General features: G+C 48.3%; 1 long non-coding RNA gene and 1 gene segment (V, D, J or C); both read right to left on the bottom strand.

Annotated features, from left to right (window-relative positions):
• The window catches only part of LOC105861104 (immunoglobulin heavy constant mu-like), a 701,862-nt gene that overhangs the window by 206,287 nt on the left and 481,222 nt on the right, over nucleotides 1–14,353 (bottom strand).
• On the bottom strand, nucleotides 6,786–11,954 carry LOC142871353 (uncharacterized). Its single transcript, XR_012919597.1, has 2 exons — nucleotides 11,513–11,954; nucleotides 6,786–7,988 (listed from the first exon to the last, which is right to left on the bottom strand). It is a non-coding gene; the product is annotated as an uncharacterized LOC142871353 (long non-coding RNA).

The following is a 14,353-nucleotide window of genomic DNA, read 5'->3' as shown; positions in this document are numbered from 1 at the left end:
GGACCACTTAGATAAAGGACTCATAACACCCTGCACCAGCCCTTGCAACACACCAGTCCTCCCAGTCAGAAAACCAAACGGGAAAGGCTGGCGGTTCGCTCAAGACCTAAGAGCCATAAATAAAATAGTGGTTCCGAGGCATCCTGTCGTCCCTAACGCCCACACCTTACTGTCCAATATTCCTATCACTGCCAGCCACTTCTCTGTCGTCGACTTAGGCAGTGCTTTCTTTAGCATACCTGTAGATCAGGATAGTCAATATCTTTTTGCCTCCACTTGGGAAAATCGCCAGTGTACATGGACAGTCTTGCCCCAGGGTTACTCCGAAAGTCCTACATAGTTTTCTCAAATATTAAAGGCAGACTTTGATGATATTGTATTCCGAAAAGAATCTACCCTGATTCAGTATGTGGATGATTTGCTGTTGTGTTCACCCTCCCTGAGTGAATGCAGAGAAGACACTATGTACCTGCTGCAACAGCTTGCCTTGAAGGGACACAAAGTGTCCAGAGATAAATTACAAGTTTGTCTCCCCCAAGTTAAATACTTAGGGCACACAATTTCCCCAAAGGGACTTCTTATAAACCCAGAAAGAATCTCTGTCATCATGGCCTTTCCTTTGCCCCAAACAGAAAAACAATTAAGAGGGTTCTTAGGGCTAACAGGCTACTGCAGGAGTTGGATTCCAAACTACTCATTAATGGCCCAGCCCTTATACAAGAAACTAAAGCATCACCAACCAGACCCAATTTGCTGGGGGGAAAGTGAAAAGCAACATATAGAGGATTTAAAACAGGCTCTTACCCAGGCACCTGCTTTAGGACACCCCAACTATAGCCTTCCTTTTTTCCTTTTTGTACATGAAGTAGATGGAAATGCGCTTGGAGTATTAACTCAAAAGCGTGGCGACAGTCACAGGCCAGTTGCTTATTTCAGCCAACAGTTAGACCCAGTAGCAAAAGGACACCCCCCTTGTAGGAGAGCCATATCAGCTGCAGCCATTTTATGTAAAAAAATTGAGGAATTTGCCCTGGGGTCCCCACTAATAATTTATGCCCCTCATTCTGTGGACTCTCTCCTGAACTCTCACCACACTCAACACTGTTCTGTAAGTCGCCTTGCCTCCTATGAGGGGCGTTTGCTTTCTGCCCCTAACATCACTTTGAAGTGCTAAATATTCTTAACCCGCAACTCTTCTCCCTCTTCCAGGTGAGCAGAAGGAAAAACATGACTGCAGTCTACTAACTGATATCTTACTCTCTCCTAGAGCAGATTTGCAGGAAACTCCTATGGAGAATGCTGAGTTAATTTGGTTTACAGATGGTTCTTATTTCAAGGACCATCAGGGACATTATCAGGCGGGATATGCTGTCCCTTCCACAGTAGACATAATAGAAAGCGCCCAACTCGAAGGAGTAAAATCAGCCCAGATGGCTGAATTAATAGCATTAACTAGAGCTTGTGTTTTGGCTGAAGGGAAGGTAGCTAATACATACACTGATAGCCGCTATGCCTTTGGGATAGCCCATGATTTTGGCATGCTGTGGAAACAGAGAGGATTTCTTACCTCATCTGGACAACCTATAAGAAATGGGCACCAAGTCTCAGAGCTATTAGAAGCATTCAAGTGCCTAAACAACTGGCAATCATGAAAGTCCCTGGGCATTCCGAAGATAGCACTGAAGAAGCTAAGGGAAACAATCTAGCTGAGGCTGCAGCAAAGAATGCTGCCCCAGGAAAGATGGCCCGTCCTGCACGAGAATGCCCCTTCCGACCCTCCAACACTCTCAATAACATTCCTTTACAGTACCAGCAGGCACCAACCCCTGGAGAGAAACAAATCTGGCAGCAAAAGGGAGGTGTATTTGACCCAAATAGGGAGTTGTGGCTGGGTCCGAACAAAAATCCTATAGTTCCTTTAGGTGCACAATTTCCTCTCCTTCAATTCATTCATGAAATGACTCACTGGGCCCCTGAGAAAATGATATTATGGGGAAAACAATATTTCTGGAAACCATCCCCCACAATAGCTCAAAACGTATATTTTCGTTGTACTATATGTCCAAAACATAACCCTGGCAAGCCTTTGCATGGCTCCGAAGGCCACTTTCCTTTGCCTGCAGGACCATTTGAAGTTTGGCAACTCGACTTTATCCAGATGCCACCATCCCAGAATTACAAATATGTATTGGTCCTGGTTTGCATGTTCTCTCATTGGGTAGAAGCATTCCTTGTCGCAGGGCTACTGCCTTAACAGTAGGCAAAATACTGCTGGAAAGAATCATTCCAGTTTGGGGAATCCCTTCTGAGTTACACAGTGATCGTGGAACTCACTTTACTGGACAAATTATCCAATCCATCTGCAAAATTTGGCCCATAATACAACATTTCCATTGTGCCCATCATCCTCAGTCGTCTGGGTTGGTAGAACGAACAAATGGCTCAATAAAAACTCAATTAGCTAAATTAACTGAGGCCTTTAACCTCCCCTGGCCGAAAGCCCTCCCACTGGTTTTACTTAACCTTAGTTCCTCTCCCTTTGGGAAACACTGTCTGTCACCTTATGAAACAATAACAGGGAGACCTATGAGGCTGGACGAGGGCTTATATGAGCCAGCCTTACTTAAAGGAGAAATACTACATTATTGTCAGAGACTACTTAAAGCTCTAACAAATAATGCAAGGATAGTAACAGAGTCTTTCCACAGTGAGCTTACGGGAGCTGAAGACCCCAAGGATCATGGATTACAGCCAGGTGACTTTGTTTATTGGAAAATGCACCAACTAAAAGACTCCTTACAACCTCGCTGGAAAGGACCTTACCAGGTACTCTTAACTAACTTTTGTGCTGCAAAATTAAAGGGGGTCGCCTCTTGGATTCATGTCTCGCATCTAAAACGAGTGCCTGACCACACTCCCGACCACACCTGGACTTCCAAATTAATCTCTGACACCCGCCTACGACTTCAGAAAACATCTGAGTCTCAACCGGCCTCCAAAGCAACGTCCAAGGCAACAACTGAAGCGGACAGTCTTCCCAAGACATTGGACCAGGCCAGTCCTCATGAACCCTAAAATAACTCTCATTCTTACTTTACTTGCTATAGAGTATATTGCTGCAAACCCTGAATGCCTTAACCAAGACCCCCAAGAGGTTGTTTGGCATTTGTGGAATCTCCCTTGGTATAACTTTCTAAATGGATATGGTTATGAATTTCCTTGTTAAGATTGGAAAAATATTTCACCGGATCACCCTCCTTCTCATAATTTCCCCTATCTGCCTACCCCACACTCCTGTTCTCTTTAAACCTAAAGATTTTTCCTGGCTTCCTGCAAACCTCACTACCTTCCCTGCCGGTAGAAATCATATCATTGGTATGACACAGATCAGGATGAAATGAAGGCCACTGAATGGAACAGTTCCACTGTAAATCTCCCTAGATGGGTCCCCTTTGCAGGGTACCTCTATTATAAAGCCTTAACCAAGTATAATGCCCTGCAGGAATATTTACCGAATAATGCCTCAGGACAATTATTGAGGGGATCTAATCAGGTAGAATACTGCGTCACAATAGACATTGGTGATGACAAACTCAGACAACTGCCTGGGTATGATGGGAGAAACCTAGCAGCTTCCTGTGTAAACTGTCGCAGCATAAGCTGCCCAGACAACCACCAGCCCTGTGCTTGTGGCTGGATGCCCTTGTCCAGCACCAACCACACTGACACTGCCCGTAAAGAACTATTTATGGGAGTCAGTTGGTGGACAGAAGTCCTTGACAGTACAAATTCCACCCTAAGACAAGGGCGCCTCTGGGAAGCCTTATGGCACACTCAGACAAAGGCATACTTAGGAGTAACCTCCACCCATCTGACAATTGTCTGGGATACCCAGCGGTTCTGGGTTGACTCCATTTATCTGAATTGCACTGAGGCCATTAGTGTACAATGGCAACAGCATTCCTGGTGGATACACCAAAATTGGCCATCCAAAAGACTAAAACGCGATCTCACGGGAAAAATTGGAGCTGGGTTAGGTATATTGGGGCAAGCTGAATTCGCAGCTAATGAGGAGAGACATTCCCTAGAAAAGGATTCTCTCTCAAAAATAGGCCACATAGAAGGAATGCTGTTCCAAGAAGAAGGGAAGGGATGGGAAGCTGCCCTAAAAGATAATGCAGCTCTAATGAAGTGGACAGAAGAGACCAGACAAACCCTAAAGACATACGCCCAAACCCAGAGGTGGGAGCGAGCATGTGCTCTGACCCAACAAGGACTCATGTCCATGTTATTACAAATGGAATCTGAAGGGGCTATAAAACGATGGCCTACAGTACTCAGTGCTGAGGCTCAATCTAGACACCTATGGAAAATATAGGGTTCCCCAAATCTATGGAAATTTTTAGATGGTAGATGTGACCTTAAACATTGTATTTTAAAAATTCTGGCACCAGAGTTAAATGAGGCTCAACCATATCCTGTAGTTCAACTAGCTGGCATTGGAACCATTGTCAATAATACCAGAATACTCCCCATGGGAAGTCGATGAGCTATTTTAGCCGATGAAAACACCTGGCATCCCATTTCCCTCTCAGATTGTGAGAATAGAAAAGGAGAATGGCTATGCCCTCAAAACACTTGGAACCCTGATATCTCCCAGATTGGCCCCTAGTATCCACCCCCATAGAACATAACATCTGGTATATGGGAAAGGGCCGTTTTTGCTGGGAGGGAAAACAAAATGACATTATAGAATTATATGATTTCTTCTGTAACAAAACCTCCTTTTCCCTCCTAAATACTAGTATATGGTGTAACACAAAGGTGGTGGGAAAAATATATTTGTTAACTGTAAACAAGTCCTATGATAATTTAAATATTGAAGATCAAATGTTTCTCGAATTCAATTTATACCCTCCTCAGGATGTTATACCTATGGAGACTAATTGGCCAGAAGAAAAATTAAATTTATTAGATTCCGAATTGGTATCAGTTTTGCAATCCTCGAATAAAATTTACCATAAAGTTCAATTGACTGTTGATAAAGAGGGTAAACATATTGTAAGTCTGATTAAAAAATATGATGTTGCATGCACAGGAAGTTTTGGCTGGTTAGGCTGCTTGCTACCTTCTGATTCTACCTATGGCTTTCTTGGGCACCTTCTGTTTAGTACTTTTATGACACTCATTGCCGTATTATTATTATATGTTTCTTGTAAATGCTATACCAGATACAGGAAAAGGAAAAAAAATCAATCAAAGGCCCAGATCATGATAGCTCGCAGAATAGATCTGGTCCAAGACGTTTTTTTAGACTAAGCCCGAGGCCTGACTCTATCTGGGCCCTTTTAACAATTGGCTACTAAATCAAGTGGAGTCATGTCCCTCCCCTAAGATATAACACCGTCTATTCTACAACACCGGGTGACCAGATAGACAACTCTAGGAATGAGCCTTCCTAGTGCCGTGGGACCTCATGCTGGTTATTGGCCTACACATGCATTCCATGGAATGATCTTTGGCCAACAGGGGGAACTGAGGACTGAACTCTAATTTTTTTTTGCTAAAAACTCCTTCCTAAGGAGGCTAGGTGGGTCAGGCTGGCAAATGGTCAATTCCCACTAAGCGGCTTTTGTTAACCAAACAAAGCAGTGGTTTACTTCCTGACCTGATTCTGGTATGGCATTAACATCACCTAAAAGATAGGAAGCCCCTGTCTTAACTCAAGCATACTAGCAGATGCCTATCATAAATTTAAAGCATCTTAAAACATCCTAGCAGGCGCCTATTGTAAATTTAAAACGTCCTCCTGTCTGGACCTCCCAGAGTGCCCACAACCTTATCTTAAAATAAGCATATCCTTTCTGGTCTTCTAGATAAAGTCTAACTCTCTCAGCCAATTGCCAGCCAAAGAATCTTTCAACCCACCTATAACCTGTAAGCCCCCGCTTCGAGATGTCCCACCTTTTTGGGCCAAACCAATGTGTGCCTCTCATGTATTGATTTGTGACTTTGCCTGTAACCCCTGTCTCTCTGGAAATGTATAAAACTGAACTGTGACCCAGCCACAGGGAGCCCACTTGCCCAAGGCCTCTTGGCAGTGGCTCCGGGTCATGGTCCTCAAATTTGGCTCAAAATAAATCTCTTTAAAATTATTTTACAGAGTTCGGCTATTTTCCGTCGACACTGGGATGTGTCAGGTAGTCTGAGCCTGCTGGCCACCCTGGAGTGCAGGCTGGGAGCCGCTGCTTTCTGTCCAGCTCACCCTGCTCTGCACCTGCCAGCAGACTGCAGCCCGCTCAGAGTGCAGCCTTGCGCTCTCGCGGAGTGGGAAGTTCCTTTGGTCCGGTCCTGGGCCCCAGTGCCAGGAAACTGCACCCACTCTGTGTAGTCCCCAGCTACCAGGTGGCCATGACCTTGGGTTGTTTTCTGGACGTCCCACCTCAAGGTGATAGGCAGCACAGGGGAGCCTGGGTGAGGCTGGAAGACAGGCACAGGGGCCTGAGGCTGGCGGCTCTGGGGCCCAGGGCAGGGGGGTCTGGGTGCAGCGGTCCCAGGCCGTATCCACAGGGCTGCTCCTCCTGCCCCATGGGTCAGAGGACTCCCGCTCACACTGTGGGGCCTGTAGCTCAGTCAGCGCTGGGCTGCCCTTGCCCAGTTCCCTGGGAGGGAGGGGTCTTCCCTCCAGTGGCTTCCATGCTCCTCTGGCCAGGCCCTGGGCCGCCAGTCTGCAGCCATCCCATCTCTCCAGTGTCAACAGAAAAAAAGCAAAACTCTCTAAAATAATTTTAAAGATATTTATTCTGAGCCAAATTTGAGGACCATGACCCAGAGCCACTCCCAAATGGCCTGGAGCAGTGGACTCGATGTGACTGTGTTACAGTTTGGTTTTTATACATTTCAGGGAGACAGGGGTTACAGGTAAAATCATAAATATTATGTGAGTGGTATACATTGATTTGGCCCAAAAAGGTGGGACATCTGGGGGGGGGCTTACAGATTATAGGTGGGTTTAAAGATTCTTTGGATTGTAATTGGTTAAAAACAGGAAGCTTTGTCTAAAGGCTGGGAATGTTTTAACATTCCAAGGACCAGCCTCCACGTCCCAGGCGGGAAGTGCCCACTGGACACAGCAGCCCTGATTCCCTCTTTCCAGCCACCTCTCGGGACCCCCTGCACCAGTCGCTGCCCCCGAGGTCTGGGTGTCACCTGCAGGACCCTCTGTAGCACTGCCAGGAGGTGCTGGGGCAGGACTGTCCTGGGGAGAGTCGTGTGCCCTGTTGACCCCGTGTTGAAGCTCTGACATGCGGCTTGGGCGTTTGGGCTCCTTGGAGATCCAGGCTTTGCAGACGAGATCAAGTTCCGATGAGGCCACACTGGAGCAGGGTGGGCCCTGATCCAGCGTCACCGGTGTCTTTATAAGAGGGGAAATGTGCACATGCATGTGGGGTGAAGCCGAGTGGAGAGGAAGCCAGAGACCAGGTGCTGCGCCCATGGGCCAAGGGGCACAAAGTTTGGCACAAACACCAGAAGCCGGACCAGGACTGGTCAGGTTCCCTGCTGACAGGGAGGAGCCAGCCCATTGGACACCTGTGCTCCTGGGCTGGTCCTGCTGTTGGAGCCACGTGGTCTGTGATGCTGAGTCACAGTGGCCACAGGGGTCCCTGGTGTCCTCCTTGGCCTGCAGAGGCTGCCCCACCGCGGGGTCCTCAGCCCTCAGCCTGCACCCTGGGCCATGGGGGCCCCTTGCCCAGTGCCCCCAGCCTGGGAGGATGAGGCCCTGACAAGCTCCATTTAAGTCAGTCACACTTTTCCACTAACGAGGAGAGGGCGGCAGTCGATAAGAGAAGCTAAAGTTCAGTTAGATGCATTCCTTGATCAGAAATTTTACCTTTGCATTTTGTTGCTTTTTATCCTGAAAATAACTTGGAGATGCTCCTGGTTTATCCATCCACTTCTTGATTCCTTGGAGTGCACCCACTGTTTCACTTTAGGAAAAAAACAAAGAATGATTACAGAAGTCTATACTTTGCAGCTACCCTTTTTTAAAAAGTACATTCCCCAAATTAAACAATTTATACACACACACACACACACACACGCACAGAGTTCAAAACCATATAAACCAAACAGCGTGGTGCTGGCATAGAAATAGACATATAGACCAATAGAACAGAACAGAGAACCCAGATGTTAATCCACATATCTACAACCAACTGATTTTTGAAACAAGTGCCAAGAACATTTACTCGGGAAAGGACATTCTCTTCAGTAAATGATGCTAGGAAAACTGGATGTCCACATGGAGAAGAATGCAACTAGATTCCACCTCATATTCTATGCAAAAATCAACTGTAAATGGATTCAAGACCTAAATGTAATACCCAAAACTATGAAACTATCACTAGAAATCACTAGAGGAAACACCTTAGGATATTGGTCTGTGAGAAGATTCTGTGAATAAGATCTCAAAAGCACAGGGAAATAAAAGCAAAAATAAACAAATGTGACTACATCAAACTAAAAAGCTTCTGCACAGCAAAAGAAGCAATCAAAGTTTCCTGCAGAATGGAAGAAAATATTTTGAAATTATGCACCTGACAAGGGGTTCGTATTTAAAATTTACCAGGAACTCAAACAGCTCAACAGCAAACAACCAAACAAATAATCTCATTATGAAGTGGGTAAAAGATCTGCATAAACATTTTTCTAAAGAAGATATACAGATGCCCAAGAAGCATATGAAAAAAATGGTCAACATCACCAATCAACAGGGAAATGAAAATAAAACCACAATGAGGTATCATCGCATCCTAGTTGAAATGGCTATTATCAAAGAGACAAACAGTAACAAATGCTAGTGAGGATTCAAAGAAAAGAAAGGAACTCACGCACTTTTGGTGGGCATGTAAAATAGTGCGACCACTATGGAGAATGGTATGGAGTTTTCTCAAAAATCTACAAATAAAACTACACTATGATACAGATACCCCACTACTGAGCATTTATCCAAAGGAAATATCCAAAGGAAATATCCAGTATATCGAGAGAATCTGTAGTCTTTTGTCTATTGTGACATTACTCACAATAGGCATGATATGAAAGCAACCCCAAGTGTTCATCAGTGGCTGAATGGATAAAGAAAAGGCAGTGTGTGCCCCTAATGGAATACTCTTCAGCCACAAAAAGAATAAAATCCTGTCCTTCATGTCAACATGAGTGGAGCTGGAGGACGTTAGGTTAAGTGAAATTAGCAAAGAACAGAAAGATAAACATTGCACGTTCTCTCTCATATGTGCAAGCGACAAAAAGCTGATCTTGTGGAAGTCAAAGAGAAACCAGAGTATACTAGAGGCTGGAAATGGTGGGAGGATGTGGGGACTAGAGCGAGGTTTGTTAAAGGAGCAAAAAAGTCACAGCTAGAAAGGAGCAGTAGGTTCTAGTGTTCTACAGCACTTGGCACGGCTGTCGATAATACGGATAACAGGAATACAGTTTATAGTTTCTCATAGTCAGAACGAGGATATCGAATGCACCCAATACACAGAAATGGTAAATGTTTGAGAACACGAGCATGCTAATTTCCACCTTCCAACCACTGTGCATTTCATAAATCGAAATCACAGTATGGACACCATAATTCAGTTACAAATAAAACAGGACAGAGAACGTGGTGTGTATGCACGGTGGAATGTTATCCATCCAGCGAAAACAATGAACTATTGTCCCTTGCAGCAGCAAGGGTGGCGCTGGGGACATCGTGTTATGCGAAGCCAGCCGGCATGAAAGGACAAGTGTCACACGTTCTCCCTCACGTGGGAGCTAGCAAAGTGACTCTCCTGGAGGAAGAGAGTGCAACGGTGGCTCCCAGAGTGTGGGAAGGAGGGAGGAGGCAGGAAGGGAAGTTTGTCGGTGGGAACGAACACTCCGGTGCAGAACAGGACGAAGCCCGGTGCTTGGTTGGGCAGTGGGGAGACTGCAGGCAACAGAGATGTATTCACCACTGGAAACAGCCAGGCGTGAACTGGAACGTTCCCAACACAAAGAGAAAACAAAAGTTTAGCGATTGCCAAATAAATGTTAGCGTGGGAAGGATTTCAAAACTACCCTAGTTTGATCGTTGTACGTTGTATACATGTATCAAAACATCACATGTACCTGCAAAGTACGTACAACTATTACATATCAATTCTTAAAAAGGCTCCAATTAGTGGATTTAACAAGAACCCCCTTCCACGGTTGATGTCCCTCTAAGTAAATTTTTCTTCCATGGAGCCCAGCTATCTTTGTCGTATCATGGGTTGACCCCAATTTCTCTCCCCTGTTGTTGCCACAGACGCGACACGTGTCTCAGCAGTCCGGAATCCAGTTGTCCTTGCCATGGTGACAAGCGAGAAATACTTTTATCTTAAAACTGGTTGGAATTTGAACTTGAAGCCTTCCAATTTTATATTCCATGTTAAGTATCTGTGAACATAATCGCACCTCAAACAAGCAAAATGCGGCCTGCATGCCATGTGGGTCAGGAGCGTGCGCGGTGCAAGTTTCCCTTTTCTGCGTAGCCAGTCACCGCCGACCCCGAGGCTCAGAGGAACAGGCGTTCGCCAGCTGCCAGCTCTTCAGGTCAGAAATCAGTGTGGGTCCTGTGTGTGTGGCCTCCAGGTCCCAGCCCTCCTGGGCTGCTTCTAGAGGCTCTGAGAAGAACCCACATCTCAGCTCCTCCAGGCTGGTGGCAGAATTCGGAGCCTTGGGGTGGTAGGACTCTCTCCGGCTGCCAGGCGGGGGCACTCTCAGCCCCTGGATGCCAGGGTCCTGCTCTCTGCACTTGGGACCCGGTGCCTGCGAGTCTCCTCTGAGTCACCCTTTCCTTTCCTGGAAGGTGTCCTCTGGGTGCAGCTGAGTAGGGCCACAGCCAGCTCCCGCAGGAGGCTTTTAAGGTCTAGCCATGCCCTTCACTCTCACACTGTCCCGCCTCTGGCAGCACAGGCTTGCGGTGTCTCTGTTGATCTAAAACTCTCTAGGAGGGCCAGGATTAGCCGGATCATGCCAAGGTCAAATGCACAGACCCTTTAGGAAAAGCCCTCCCCTCTCGCTGGCCCCTGCTGCGCCGGCCCAGGGGCAGCAAACTTGAGCTTCCCGGGGGCCCCTGGTGGGGCGGGGGCAGTTCCAGACACACCTTCATTCGCCTCTGCCTGAGAGGTTCCTGAGACCGAGAACTTTGGCATTTCGGCCCCACTAATCACCTCCTAAAGGAATTTTACTTGAAGCCTTAACCTGGAATGCTGTGGCATTGGGGATTAAGTTTCAGCGTGAATTTTGGGAGGGCGCGACCTTCAGACACAGCACTCCGCCCCTGGTTCCCCCGAATTCATGCACTTCTCACCTGTGAAATACATTCGTTCTGCATCAACAGTCCCCAGAGCCCCAGCTCATTCCAGCATTGACTCAAAAGTCTAAAGCCTCACATACATCACCTCCATCAGATAGGTGCGAGACGCAAGGCATGGGTCACCTGGAGACAAATTTCCCCTCCCTCTTGCGCTTGCAAATCACACAGGTGGGACAGGCGCAGCGGACACTCCAGTTCCAGGAGAAAGAGGCAAGAGAGAGGAGTGGTAGGTCCCACCTCAGTCCAAAACGCAACAGGGCAAAGAGCATGGCGTCTGGAGCTTGACCACCGTCTTGTTGGACTGCACCAACCACCTCTGGTCACGCTGGGGTGAGTGCCGGACCCCACCCCATGGCAAGCCCTGCCCCCGCGGCTCCACTAGGTGCAGCCCACACAGGGCTCCGGCCCTGCGAGGCTGGTGGTGCATGCTGACGGCTCAGTAGTCCGCCGTCTGGGGCGTCGCTCCGCCTGTGGCCGTCCGGCCTCCGCAGCTCACACACTGCACAGCGCAGGCTTAGCCCCGCCGGGACATCTTCCGGGCCACAGCCTGCACCCTCCAGTGCGTGTCCCCAGGTGCTCCCTGGCCGGCTTGAACCAGGGCTCAGGAGGCAGAGGAGTGCGGGGCCAGGAAACAGGCAGCAGAAAACGCAGGCGGCCCCGAACGGTGATCTCTAAGGCCACAGAGGCTCGCCGGGGCCCTCTCCTGGAACTGTTCTGTCCTGAAGGCCCCGGCTCGCTGGGGCTGTGGTGGGAGTGGCGGCCTCGCAGCTCTCCAAAGCGCTTTCGGAGTCACTGCACAGCCGCGCCGCCTCCTTAGCAGGCGTCCACTCGGCTACACGCGTGCCGTTCTCTTTTGCACACACCTTTCGAACTTTCACAGCATGGCCAGGCTGGGAATTCCCCAAATCTTTAAGTTCTGCTTGCCATTTGGTGGTAAGTTTCCTCTGTAATTCGATCTCTTCTCCCAGGTTACCACAAGCTGTGGAGAGGAGCCATGAGCACCCTGAGCCCGTTGCTTAGAGATTTCTTGCACCGGATGTCCTGTGCATGCCTCTAAAGTCCTGTCTTCCCCCAAGCAGCAGGACGCGGGCACAGCTCAGCCACGCTCCTGCCGCGGCATCGCGAGGGCGGCCTTTCCCGCAGCCCAGTAAGGCGTCTCCCCGTCACCCCGCACTCCTCGGAACGGCCTTCGCCGCCGCGTTTCTGCCGGCATTCTGACCAAGACACTTAGGCGGAGGCCGAGGCTGCCCTTGGTCCGAGGACTCCTCAGAATGACCCTGGGGCTTGGCTCACGGCGGTCCAGGCTCTCCAGAGTGGACCTCGATCCTCCCAGCCCTGACCCTTCGCCCGGATCCAAAACCGCGTCCACCTTCTCAGGTTTCTGCTCTGGCAACACCTCTTCCTGGCATCATCGTCTGCCTCAGCCTGTCCCGCTACTGGGACAGAACACCTAAGACTGGGCCGTTTCTAAGGAACGTGAATTTGTTTTCCACACCTGGTGATGCTGGAAGTCCCGCAGCAAAATTCCGGAAGGTTCAGCTCCTGGCGAGGCGCAGTCTCTGCTTCCACCATGGTGCCCTGGGGCCGACGCCTCCAGAGAGGAACAGCGAGTCCGCGTCTGGAGGGCACGGGAGGGCTGAGCTTGGCCCCCTGAGCCTTTTATAAGGCTCTAATCCATTTGGCAGCCCGAGCTCAATCCCCTCCTACATGCTGTGCTGGGGATCAGGTTTCAAGGTGAGGTTTGGAGGGTGCCCAAACATCAAGCCACGGCTGCCACCAGGTTGGCGCTCATCTGTTAAGCAGCCAAACATATTTGTTCGTGATAAAAAACAAAGTTCTTTTCTGTCTGCGTAATCATTACTACGCTTCATATTAAGTGTGTATAAATTAGAATGGATGAGGGAGCAGCCACGGACTAACTCGGCCCCCTTCAGCGGCTGCTGGAGTGCGAGTAGGTGAAGCGTCGGCCGCCGAACCTGCCCCAGCTCCCCAGGGCAAACTGCGCCAGGGTGGGCGTCGGATGCTGGGCCCAGGCGCATTGGAGCCCCCGACTCTGCACTTACACCCCCTGTCCGCAACCACAGCAGCAGCTCAACAGGAGGGGCAGCGGGAGCAAATTATTCCAGGTATTTCGTAGTGTTCTTCACCAGAGCTGGCACGCCTGTCTGACTCCATGGGAGGTTCCCCACCTCATCAGAACAACGAATGCGAGCAGCACGTCCCCCAAGTTGTAGATCGTGCTGCAGTTAGAGTTACTGTGTTCTGCCTCCTTCCACCTGGGTGCCTTATAGAACGTGGGGCAAAAGGGAGACCCTTAAAGTGAGCTCAGGGAGAAAGTCGGCACTAACATTTGGGAACATGTTATTTTCTACGATGGGGAATTTTACTTCTCTGTTCTTTTCCCAACTTTAAACAGAAACTATACTGTTTTCCAGAGAAACGGACAGACATAGCTTGCAGAAGCTCAAAGGTTTTCTTGACCCAGTTGATCGTCACTAATCACCAAGGAACTCGCCACTTAGTTTCCTGCACGCTGGACTTCAGTGTCAGACAGCACTTATGTCTGCCACACAGGTAACCGGCCGCGGGCCTGTCTCTCCACGCAGTCCCTCAAATGCTTATTTGTACACCTTTTTGTGTGTCTGTCTCTCCTCCTAAGCAGCAAGCATCATGTATATCGTATTTCCCATTTCATCTCCAGTGTTTGGAACTTGGTAGGTATTTACTAAATACTTAAATAACTTTTGGATTTCATCTGCCATCTCTCTATAAATTATTTCCAAATTACAATCCTAGTTTTCTTAAATGCCAAAATATTAACGGAGTGCAAATGTTTTCGTGTTTTGTTTTTTGCTTTTTTATGTTTGTTTGGTTTTTTATTTTTTATTTTTTTATTTGTTTTGAGACAGAGTCTCACTCTGTCACCCAGGCTAGAGTCCTGTGACATCAGCCTAGCTCACCGCA

This window comes from Microcebus murinus, chromosome 6 (genome assembly GCF_040939455.1).
Source record: "Microcebus murinus isolate Inina chromosome 6, M.murinus_Inina_mat1.0, whole genome shotgun sequence".
NCBI classification, from domain to species: Eukaryota; Metazoa; Chordata; class Mammalia; order Primates; family Cheirogaleidae; genus Microcebus; species Microcebus murinus.
Note: the sequence above shows the minus strand (reverse complement) of the source record. Positions and strands in the feature narration are given on the sequence as shown.